General features: G+C 44.9%; 1 pseudogene; it reads right to left on the bottom strand.

The window, feature by feature from the left end:
* Positions 1-421: 421 nt before the first annotated feature.
* The window catches only part of LOC123441827, a 59,758-nt pseudogene continuing 48,009 nt past the window's right edge, over positions 422-12,170 (bottom strand).

Consider the following 12,170-nt stretch of genomic DNA (forward strand, 5'->3'; position numbering starts at 1 on the left):
TTGTTGTTTCGCTGGTCTGCACAAATATTATAAGCATGCTCCTAGGAAACTATTTTGAAACATGAACACGATTGGAGTCCTGCTAACGGATAGTAAGCATGCACGTGCAACGCACGTCTTTAAAAAATGGGTTCATATGGTATCATAGTAAAATAATTTCTGATTTTTTTCAGACGGTACAAAATGTTATTATGTCACTCAAATTATATTTTCAAAATTGTGACATATTTGTGATCCAAGATATGAACCATTGGATAGAAATAATGAATAATATATATGGATTCACGTACTCCAAAATAATATATGGATTTAATTACACATGATCATTCAAGCTAGTTTTCTAGAGATTGTTTTGAAAATCATTATACAAAGCAGTACAAAGAATTGTATAATTTTTAACAAAACACATGATGTGCGACATTCAATACCGGAGCTGCATCTCCCGCGCCGGCTGCCCGTAGAAGTTGGTCGCCATCCAGTCCATGTTCCCCCACGGCACGATCTGCAGCACCACCACCTGCGTCGGCAGGAAGATCTGGTTCGTCCGCCCGGAGGCGTGCACCGCCAGCAGCACGTCCGCCGCGTTCACCAGTGCTGCGAACGCCGGCATGTCCGCCCCCGCCTCTGCCACCGTCACGTTGAACCCGAGCTCCTCCGCGGCGGCCGCCACCTCCTCCAGGTTCAGCAGCTTCCGCGTGCCGCCGCGTGAGATGATCAGCACCTGGGGGCGCATCCCGGGGACCTCCCCGAGCACCGACGGCCGGTCGCGCCGGAGCGCGTACGCCGATCGGATGAACCGGTCGTCGTCCACCATGGTGTAGTTGCGCGGGTTCCGGGTCGGGTGCAGTGAGATGATGAGGTCCCGGTTCCGGTACAGGCCCAGGTACCCCGCCAAGAAGCAGTGCACGCCGGCGTCGGCGTCGAAGTTGATGGGGTCGTAGCTGGAGAGCTTGCGCAGCACCGGCGTGTACTTCTGCACCCACCACGGCTTGTAGTTGGTGATCAGCAGCAGCACCTTGCCCTTGAGGTGCGACGCCGTCAGGAACAGCGGGATCAGCGCGTCCGTGTTGTCGTGGAAGAAGTTGTCCGTGTACCCGGCCACGGAGAACACCACCGCCAGCACGCGGTGCTTCTTCGTGCACTGCGGCGCGGCCGCCTAGGACGGGACCGACTTCAAGGTCACCTCCACCATGGCGGGCAGGAGGAAGTCGTCCTTGCGGGCGTATGGCCGGAGCTGCTTCTCGCCGTTCTCGTCGAAGCCGCCGGCGCCCGACGGGTTCACGAGGTACATGGTCTTCTGCTTGGGGCGGATCCGGATGTCGCCGGAGAGCTCGCACACCGACGGCCGCGCGTAGGGGAACCCATCGTCCATGCCATTCTCGTCGCAGCTCAGCTTCGCCGCCCCCTCCCCGCGAGCGGCACCCTCCGCGGCTGAATTCATTCACCAAGAAATAAAGTTGCATTACAACGCGGGCACATCTCGGTCACTCACCACGGCTTGTAGTTGGTTGGTTGAATATGTTCACCCAATTGTAATTGCTAAGTCCACCCAGCAGACGATGGATTAACAAGGGCTGTCAGATTAAGATCTGTGGGATTAATCGTGGGGTGCTGATTGGTTTTTTTTGTGGGGCGTTTTATGGGGTGTCTGTAGTGTAATTCTTGTTTGATTGTTTAATAGTAGTATAGAAGAGGTCGGAGTTGTAGGAGTGAGCTCGGGGGGATGTTGATGGTGAATTGCAGCAGGTGGGATCTGGCTCGATGATCCTTCATGACGCCAACCTTGGATATTTGTCGATCATAGCTCACCTTCGGACTTGGAGCTACCTTGCCACCGACACGTGTAACCATTTGTTTGGCATAGACTAGCACGTCTCGCATGCTATTTATGGCAAGTAATCATTGTTGGATGAATCCACTAAAGCTTGAGTCATTTGCTTGGGAAGAAGTGATGATGATGACAGTTTCCGCACAACCATGGTGGTGTTCCTTTCTTCAGCGGCTTGTGTGGGTCTTGTGGGTAGCTTGGTCGACTGGTTGTGGCCATGTTGTACATGTTTTCCATAATTAACCGGAAAATTATTTTCCTCTTACTTAAATATATTGAGTATTTTGGAATCTAGTTTCGTAAAATAAAACAAATTAGTAAACCAGCTAGCTAGGGAACTAGCAGAAATATAGGTTTCACACCCGGTTCGTTTGGGCCATTAGCCCTGGCTCACGAACCGGGACCAGAAAAGCGGGACTAATGCTAGCCCCGGTTCGGCCGCGAACCGGGGCTAATGGTCCTCCACGTGGCGGGGCTGGGAACGAGGGGGAGGGGTATTAGTCCCGATTCTTATTATGAACCGGGGCTATTGCTTCGCTGCCTTTTTTAGTACTTTTTAGGGTTTATGGTTTTGCACTAAATTGGATGGGGGCTATTTTGCTGCCCTTTTTTGTTTGCTATTTTCCAATTTATTTGTTTTGGGCACTTTTTAATTTGTGTTTTGCACTAAATTGGATGGTACATACAGAGCAATAAAGGAACAACTATATTGCACATTATCATCACAAATATATTAAACTATCTCATCTGTTGTGCTTTGTCAAAGATATTACAAAATATAGACACGAGTTACATGCACATATGCGTCTCTTTTACACTTTAACATTTCACTTCAACCGGCGGGCAATAGTATTCTCTCTCCAGATCTAGGACATGTGCATCTAAGAATCTGGCAATTTTCTCTTGAATTACTCATACGCGTTCCTGTGGTAGAAGACCGTCCCGCAACCGTTCGATCTAATTTAAAGAACGGGTCAATATATATCAATGAATATGAACACAATTGATGATAATAAAAAAAGTTGTGAGTATTGTTTATCGTACTTCAATTTTTTTGAAGTCTTGTTTTGTGCCCGTCTCATGGGTCATCTCGCGAATGAATTCGCAAACATAGTATCCACATAAATTGTTCCCCTGTTCCTGCCTCAAGCATTTTACGAGAACAGAGTTCAATCAAAAACATAATCAAGCATGAATGGTATTGAAACTAGAATAAAGAGATGCGCGGATCTAGCTAGTAGCAGTAACATCCATTTGTGTAAATATAAGCTCTTGCTTCCAAACATCCCGACACTTGGCTGTGAACCGTTTCCAAGCCCTGCCAAGAAAAGGAAATGAATAAAGGAGTTCTATATTAATTACTTGCTATCAGGAAATGAACGAAAAGTTTCTGATATAGTGCCATAATGATTGAAATTACCTCTGGAGGCATTCCTACATGTTCTCCCAATCAGTGAGGGGTTTGCGTTTCGGGTCCATGACTTTTACTAGTCCATCGTCAGGTACAATGATTAACAGAATAAAGTGGAAGCTGCGCTCGCATAACGAGTCAATTGGACACTTAACATCGAGTAAGCGAAAATAGAATGTGTCTACAAGAGAGTAACACTCACTTGAGATTGAAAGGAAATAGTATTTCCCTTTTGGTAGCGGAAAACCTTAACCCTTGTACCAAGTTATTCTCTGTCTCGCGGGGATTCAGTTCGAGAATTTCTTCATGAATGAAATATGGGTCAATGAACCCAATGTCATAGATTCGTCCTCTTTTGCATTCAAGAATCTTCATTCTGCAAAATTAATACACGGATAAGTAAGATTATACATGCAATGAACGAGCTAAGTAAGACTTAATGACACAAATTAATAATACATACAAACAATAGGCACTGATGATAGATTTTTCGAGGGTGTCTTGTTTGTGTAACTGAAATAATTCGTCGAGTTCAATCATTACCACGCCTTCTCCATGCCTGTAATGCTCGTTTTTATATGCAAAGTAGATCCAGTTTCGCTATTCAGCAGATGCTCGCATGTACCAGTTATGCAATCTTCACATTTTTGTTGGTATCTCATTGACTAACTCGGGTTTGATGAGAGGAGAAATGTGCCGGTACCGGTAGACTACTTCAACGAAGTCCTGTATATGGCTTAAGTACTAAACGATAGACATGCCATGAGCCTTGGCTGCTTCTCCGTAAAGTGCAACAAAATTTGGATCGGTATCAAATGTTTCATCATACTTCTGCTCGACCGCACCTCCGCTCGAGCACACCTCTGTATCGAAATACACTTTGAGCGGGGGCACGATTGGTTTTTCTGTTGTGTGAGCTGGGCAACTGATTTTCCGCTGGACCTACTACTCTTCAACCGCTGCTTTTTTGCCTCAGCCGACTTGAGAATAGAGCGTTCATAGTATGCATGCAACGTTGGCGGGGGTTGTGCAAGGGTATTCAGCATTTTCACGCATGCGGCGTGATCTTCTGGGGTGACCGGGAACTCTCTCTCTCTTTCGGCTTCTTCTTGTTAGCCATGTCAGCCTTCCTCTATTTATACTGGGCATCTGCCCTCTTCTTATTTTCCTCTTCACTATAGTCCCAAGGTCTCATCTCCATATTCTTATGAGGTACATTTGGGAGGGGTGACGACTTACGTTTCGGTGATCAGAACCCCTTTCTGCCGCCACTATTAGCGGTGGTAGATTTCCGCTTTTGGCTCTGATCCTCAGTGGACGGAGACGGCTGACGGGGCGGTGGAGACGGCTGATGCAGCGGTGGAGACGGCTGCGCTGGAGACTGGTGAGGCGGCAAAGATGACGGTTGCGCTGGAGACTGGTGAGACGGCGAAGACGATGGTTGCGCTAGAGACTAGTGAGGTGGAGGCAAAGAAGGATTGCTGCTCTCAGGAGTCAATGGCCTTGGCGTCCAATTTGGAAGCAAGATGTGATCCTTTGGCCATACAACGGTCTGTTTCTTGACTTGTCCAAGTTCAGTCAAATCCCTATCTTCATCTGCACGGTAGTCCAGCTTCAGCTCCTCATAATATTTCATCACTTCAACCATCGTGACGACAACGTACCCTTTTGGAACCGAAGAGCATTGTTGTCGTGGTTTTGTCACGGCATATGTCCTCATGCAAGGACTTAGGTGTGAGGCCATCACAACCATGTGGCGGCTTGAGAGGGGTTGGTCGGAATCGAGAGACACGAGTTTCTCCAGGTTCGGTCCCTCCGATGGAGGTAAAAGCCTACGTCCTGCTTGTGTTTCATTGTTGAAGATGATGATCTCGATTACAAGGGTGCGGAATCGCTACCGCTAATCTCGAGGGTGTCTACTCTGTCTATCTCTAATTGCCTGAACTTGTCATGGCTAAATCTAACTTAACTTGTCCTTCTTGAGGCGCCTACCCCTCCTTATATAGGTGGAAGAGGTAGGTTTACATGTAGAGTCCTACTAGGAGTAAGAATAGGACTAGTCTCTCTTGAATCCTAATCCGGGTCTTGTTTCCTTCTTGGAGGAGTCTTTCCTCTTCTTGGGACTTCTATGTGAGTCGGCCCTCCTGGCCTCTCTATGAGTCGCCTTATGCCAGGGTGTATGCCGGGCCTTGGGCCTTCGTTGTTTGTCTGAGTCGCCTGTGGGGTCAAGTCCGAGTCACCCGCCAAGTCACTGCTAAGTCGCAGATGAATCACCAAGTCCTTGGCGGGTCATACCTCAAGTCGGGTTACACCATGGGGTATATCCCCAACATTAGCCCCCAGGTTACCTTGAATTTATTCAACGTAAGCTCCTAAAATAAGAATAATAAATGTCGTAAGGGACCTACTTGCTCCACTGGCCGGCCTGATTTACTGAAGTGGCTCCTTGAAAATCTGGGTTTCTTCAAGTCGCCTTCAATTATCTCGTAGGTATGTGTCCTTTGCAATAAAGTATATATGCCATTGAGTCGGCCTCCAATCCTTTGGCTTGATGTAAATTTGGGGAATAAGAAATCCACATAATGTTGAATCGAGTTTCTTGCTTCGGCGGATTATGGTTGATAATGGCGGGTCATGATTGCTGGTAATACTCCGTCAAACAAGTGAACTCCAATTGAATTGATTAAATTATCGGGGATAAAGAAATCCATGTCATGTTGAACCGGTCTTTCAATGCTTCAACTAGATAAAAATATGTTGAGCCGGTGTCGCTCACAATTGACATCTTGAAAGTGCTTCTTCAATTTTTTGATATATCCATATTAATTGTAGCCCCCAAGCTCCAAGTTTAGCAGTTCATGATGACTTGGAGATTTGCAATAATATCCTTGACCATGTAGCCCCCAAGTGCCGGGTTGTCTTGCATGCAGCAGCCTCGGACTTGTAATCTTCTTATACTTATAAAGCTTTAGCTGGTGTAGCCCCCAAGGGCCGGCTCATTAGTGTGTGATGGGTCGGGTCTTCAATTTGTACCTCATGATCTGTGAAACAACTGAGTGTTCTAGCCCCCAAGTACCGGGTTGTCTTGCCTGCAGCAACTTGGGACTTTATAAATTTAGATCTGAATAGTGTATCCCCCCAAGTGCCGGGTTGATTGCTTACGGCGACTCAGGACTTCCACGTTCTTCTCCTTTGAAACTAAAATATCATATGATTTAGCCCCCAAGGGCCGGGTCATTTTGTAATAATGAGCAGGGACTTCGTAAATCTGATGTTGTATCCTTGTGCAGCAATGTGTAGCCCCCAAGGGTCGGGTCATTATAAAAATGATGAGCTGGTTCTTCCTTGAATCTATACTTGAATAAAGAGCAACCTGTAGGCCTCCAGGGCCGGCTTATCTCCTTGAAAATTGTCGGGTCTGTTGATGATGTGATGATTTGAAAGAGCAATTTGCATTAGCCCCCAAGTGTCATGGTGCATGCTTGCAGTGACATGGGACTTTCACACTTTGATATAATCTTGATCTGAATAGTGTATCCCCCAAGTGTCGGGTTGCATGCCTGCAGCGACTTGGGACTATTCCTTCCATTATAGTACAAAATCATATCCACTCTCATGATGTCTTTGTTTCTCTTCAAGAGATTTTATCATAGCATCGACGATATGATCGGTAAAGGCCTTGTTTTGGCTATAAGCGTGTGGAGAGTTTAGCATGGAGTGCATCAAGGAAATACATCCAATGAAAGAGCAACTATCATAATTGAATTCCTTGAAATCCAAAGTAGTAGTTTCATTACTATTCAAAGTTTTGATATCTTCTACTCCACTTTCAATGCTTTTAGCATCAAGATAGATGGACTCCGAATCATTGGGGCGTTTTTCAACCAAAGTGGATTCATATCCAGCCCCATCATCATTAGGTTTGACACTAGAAAACAAGGATTCAATGGGAGTCACACCAAGCACTTTAAGATCTTCGTGATTCTCATCACAGATTTCAGATTTAGCAGCCATTTTATTGTCTAAGGTAGCCTGTTTATCAGAAATCTGGCCTACCAATTTTTCAAGACGAGCAAACTGAGAATTTAGCACAAGGAATTCTTTGGCCATATCATCAACTTCTTTATTCATAAAAGCCAAAAAATAAATTTGCTCCTTTAGTTCTCTACAGAAGTAACTGTTATAATCAAACTGTGTAGACATGAAGCCTTTAACAGTAGTTTCAATCTCTTCCAACCTCGCATAGTAAGCATCAAAATCCTTTCGTTGGGCCATACAGATCTTGGCAGGCAGACAAGCGCAAAAGCGAACAGAAAGCAAGCGAGAGAAAAGGGAGAACGAAAAAGGAAAATATTTTTGTAAATTTTTATTTTTCAGAAGTGGGGGAGAGGAAAACGAGAGGCAAAAAAGTAAATGCAAGAGATGAGTTTGCGACACTTTCTTGGATAAGCTTCACCTAGAATAATCCCCGGTGCCAGAAATTGACACGTTGACGGGAGACTATTCTTCACTTGATCCTCCCCGGCAACGGCGCCAGAAATCCTTCTTGCTACCTCTTGAGCTTGCGTTGGTTTTTCCCTTGAAGAGGAAAGGGTGATGCAGCACAGTAGCAGTAAGTATTAGCATATGAATGTGTCAGATTCATACACACCTGAAAGATTAGTGTGTGCAAGCAAAGTATCAGTAGCAAGGTAGTATGATAGCAACGGTGCCAGAAACAATCTGTTGACGGCAGACTATTCCTAACTATTGTATCAATGGCGCCAGCACATTGACGGGGGATTATTCTTGAGAAGAATGCTTCCCCAGCTACGCCTCCAACATAGTTTTGCAACAAGTAGCAACGGAGTAGCAAGGAACAGCAGTAGCAACAGCAGCAAAGTAACAGCAGTAACAGCAAAGTGACAGCAGTAGCAACAGTAGCAGCAAAGTGGCCCAATCCCTTTTGTAGCAAGGGACAAGCCTAGACAAAGTAACGTAGCGAGAACCAGTAGTAAAAGACTCGTAGCGAGTGGATTGGTGATGGATGAGTATGACGGATGTAATTCATCATGTAACAGCTATAACACGGAGAGATATATAACTAGCTCCCGTTCGTCAGTCTAATGTTAGCATGTATTCCGTATGTAGTCATACGTGCTTAGGGAAAAGAACATGCATGACATCTATTGTCCATCCCTCCCGTGGAAGCGGGGTCCTAATGAAAACTACAGGATATTAAGGTTCTCCTTTTAATAAAGAACCGGACCAACGCATTAACATGCGGTGAATACATAAACTCCTCATACTATGATCATCTCTGGGAGTGGTTCCGGCTATTGTCACTGCGGGGTTGCCGGGTCATAACACATAGTAGGTGACTACAACTTGCAAGATAGGATCTAAAACACACATATATTGGCGACAACATAATAGGTTCAGATCTGAAATCATGGCACTCGGGCCCTAGTGACAAGCATTAAGCATAGCCAAGTAGTAGCAACATCAATCTAGAACATAGTGGATACTAGGGATCAATCCCCGTCAAGAACTAACTCGATTACATGATAGATCTTGTCCAACTCATCACCGTCCAGCAAGCCTACAATGATATTACTCAAGAACGATGAAGAGCATCATGGAATTGTCGATGGAGGAAGGTTGATGATGACGATGGCGACGATTTCCCCTCTCCGGAGCCCGAAACGGACTCCTGATCTGCCCTCCACATGAAGAACAGGATGTGGCGGCGCCTCCGTATGGAAAAACGCGATGAAACCTTCTCTCTGATTTTTTTTCCAGGCGAAACGGAAGATATAGAGCTTAGTTTGGGGCGGTGGTGCCACGTGGGCCTCACAAGCCCTCACGGCGCGGCCATAGGGGGCGGCCACGGCCTGTGGGCTTGTGGCCCACTAGCACGCCCGCTCCGGTGGATCTTTGTGGAGGTATTTTTCTTTTATTCCAGAAAAAATCTCCATAAATTTTCAGGACATTCCGAGAACTTTCATTTCTGCACAAAAACAACACCATGGCAATTCTGCTGAAAACAGCGTTAGTCCGGGTTAGTTCCATTCAAATCATGCAAGTTAGAGTCCAAAACAAGGGCAAAAGAATTCGGAAAAGTTGATACGACGGAGACGTATCAACTCCCCCAAGCATAAAGCCTTGCTTGTCCTCAAGCAACTCAGTTGACAAACTGAGAGAGACAAAATAAAAACTTTGACGAACTCTGTTTGATCTTGTTGTTGCAACTATGTCTAACTCACAACCAAAATTTCAGCAAGATCACAATCATCTAGGTCTCACGGTAAACTCATATCAATGGCATAATCAGCTAGCGAGCAAATAATAATAAGCCTCAAATGTCAACACTTCAATCAAAACAACATGAAGCAGTACGGATAGATGGTATCTCGCTAGCCCTTTCTGATACCGGAAAACATAAATCCAGAGCACCTTCAAAGACCAAGGGCTGACTAAACATTGTAATTCAAGGCAATGAAGATCCAGTCATAGTCACACTCAACATAGTTAAAAGCAAAGCACAAAAATGACAGAGGTGCTCTCTAAGTGGTGCTTTTGTAAGAGGAGGATGACTCAACAGGAACATAAATAGACAGGCCCTTCGCAGAGGGAAGCATTGATTTGCATAGGTGCCAGAGCTCAAGCTTTGAAAACAGAGATAATAATTTTGGGTGGCATGCTTTCATTGTCAACGCAATGACTAAGAGTTCTCAACATCTTCCATGCTACACATGCTATAGGCGGTTCCCAAACATAAATTAAAGTTTTGACTCCCCCACCACCAATCAATCACACTCCACGGCTAGCCGAATCCTCGAGTACCGTCCATACCAACATCAATCTTGGGGGATTTCTGTTTGCAATTATCTTTTTGATTTGAGTATGGAACTCGGAATTCCAATTACCGGCCCCTTTCTCGTGAATGATAGTGAATAAACACATATCGAGGATAACACGCCTAGCATGGAAGATACCAATAGCCCCCTGTCACCACATGAGCGGTTCGGGCACGCAAAACAGATTATTTCTTGAAGGTTTAGAGAGTGGCACATGCAAATTTACTTGGAACGCTAGGTAGATACCACACATAGGTAGGTATGGTGGACTCATATGGCACAACTTTGGGCTTATGGAGGTGGATGCACAAGTAGTATTCCCACTTAGTACAAGTGAAGGCTAGCAAAAGACTGGGAAACGACCAACTAGAGAGCGACATCACTCATCAAAATGCATTGAGATTAACTAACATTGAGTGCAAGCATGAGTAGGACATAAATCACCATGAACATGAACATCATAGAGGCTATATTAATTTTGTTTCAACTACATGCGTGAACATGCGCCAAGTCAAGCCACTTGAATCATTCAAAGGAGGATACCATCCTATCATACTACATCATAGTCATCTCAACATTCATGTGGGCATCCAAGACAAACCATTATAAGCTCCTAGCTAAGTAAGCATGGCGTAAGCAACTATGATCTCTAAGTTGTCATTGCAAACATGTTTCTCTCACAACAAAGCTGAATCAGGCATGATGAGCTAGTCATATTTACAAAAACAAAATAGATCAAGTTCATACCATCTTTTCGAGGCTCAGTCACTTCATCATATATCATCATTATTGCCTTTCACTTACACGACCAAACAATGTGAACAATAATAAGTGTGCTCGTGCATTGGACTAAAGCTAGAATCTGCAGGCAAACAAAAGGAGAAGACAAAGTAATATGGCTCTTTGAAAGCTAAACAGGTATGCATGCAAGAGCCACTAAACATTGTAACCATGGTCTTCTACCTTGACCCAAAGAAAAAGAAAACTATTTACAAAGGAAAGCTCCCAACAAGCAAAAGAAGAAAAGAAAATATTTTTGGGTTTTCTCAAACTAAACAGACACACGAAAAGAAAACGAGAAAAAGAAAATAAACTAGCATGGATGATATAGTGGCAAAGTGTGAACACCGGCTAACAACGTGAAAGCATACGCAAGAATGTAAAGTCGGTGAGAACACGTACTCCCCCAAGCTAAGGCTTTTGGCCTAAGTTGGTCTACTCCCAAGGATGGTCCTAGCGAAACCAAAAATCATAATCGGGGTTATACGGGAGCGCTGCAGCCACTGCCTGAATAGCTGCCTCACGGAGACGAGCAGCCTTCGCCTCCCTCTCATACTCCTCTGCCTCTCGTCTGGTTATGTAATATCTCTGTTTTACCTGAAAGTCAAAGAAAGCACGAGCAGGAAGGGTAATATGGAAAACACGCTGCTGGTTAAATATCAATCAGTATAGAAGGGATTCATCATCCCTTTCAAGGAACTAGTAGCGCGTCATAGCGACGCAGCCAAGGAAAGTTGTATGGAGCGGGGGATCTCCTTCGCGGATGGGTACTCCAAGAAAATTTGCTATGCGAGTGGTATAGATCCCACCAAAGAAGTCCCCTTCTATTGCATTCTTATTCAGCCTCCTTGATATAATAGCTCCCATGTTGAAGCTTTTGTCACCTGTCACTGCGCTCTTAAGGATACTAAGGTCGGGTGCACAGAGATGACAATGCTCAATCTTGCCATTAAAGCATCTGCCTATGAAGAGGGCTAATTAATGCAAGGCAGGAAAATGAATACTCCCCATGGTAGCTTGTGTAATGTCTCTAGTTTCTCCAACTGTAATACCAGTGCAAAAATCTGTAACCGAAGATTTAGGAGGATCATTGAGGTTGCCCCAAATAGGTATTTTGCAAATTCTACTGAAATCCTCTAAATCCATGGTATACGATTTATCGTAGAGATCAAACAGTACCGACGGCTCACGGCCAGCTGAAAATTTGAATCTATGAACAAAAGAGGCAGTGAGAGCAACATACTGTTCACATTTATCGGAGATGGATTCTTTGAGTCCGACGTTGCAAACAAATGCATTAAACTCATCTTTG

Source organism: Hordeum vulgare, chromosome 3H, assembly GCF_904849725.1.
Source record: "Hordeum vulgare subsp. vulgare chromosome 3H, MorexV3_pseudomolecules_assembly, whole genome shotgun sequence".
NCBI lineage: Eukaryota > Viridiplantae > Streptophyta > Magnoliopsida > Poales > Poaceae > Hordeum > Hordeum vulgare.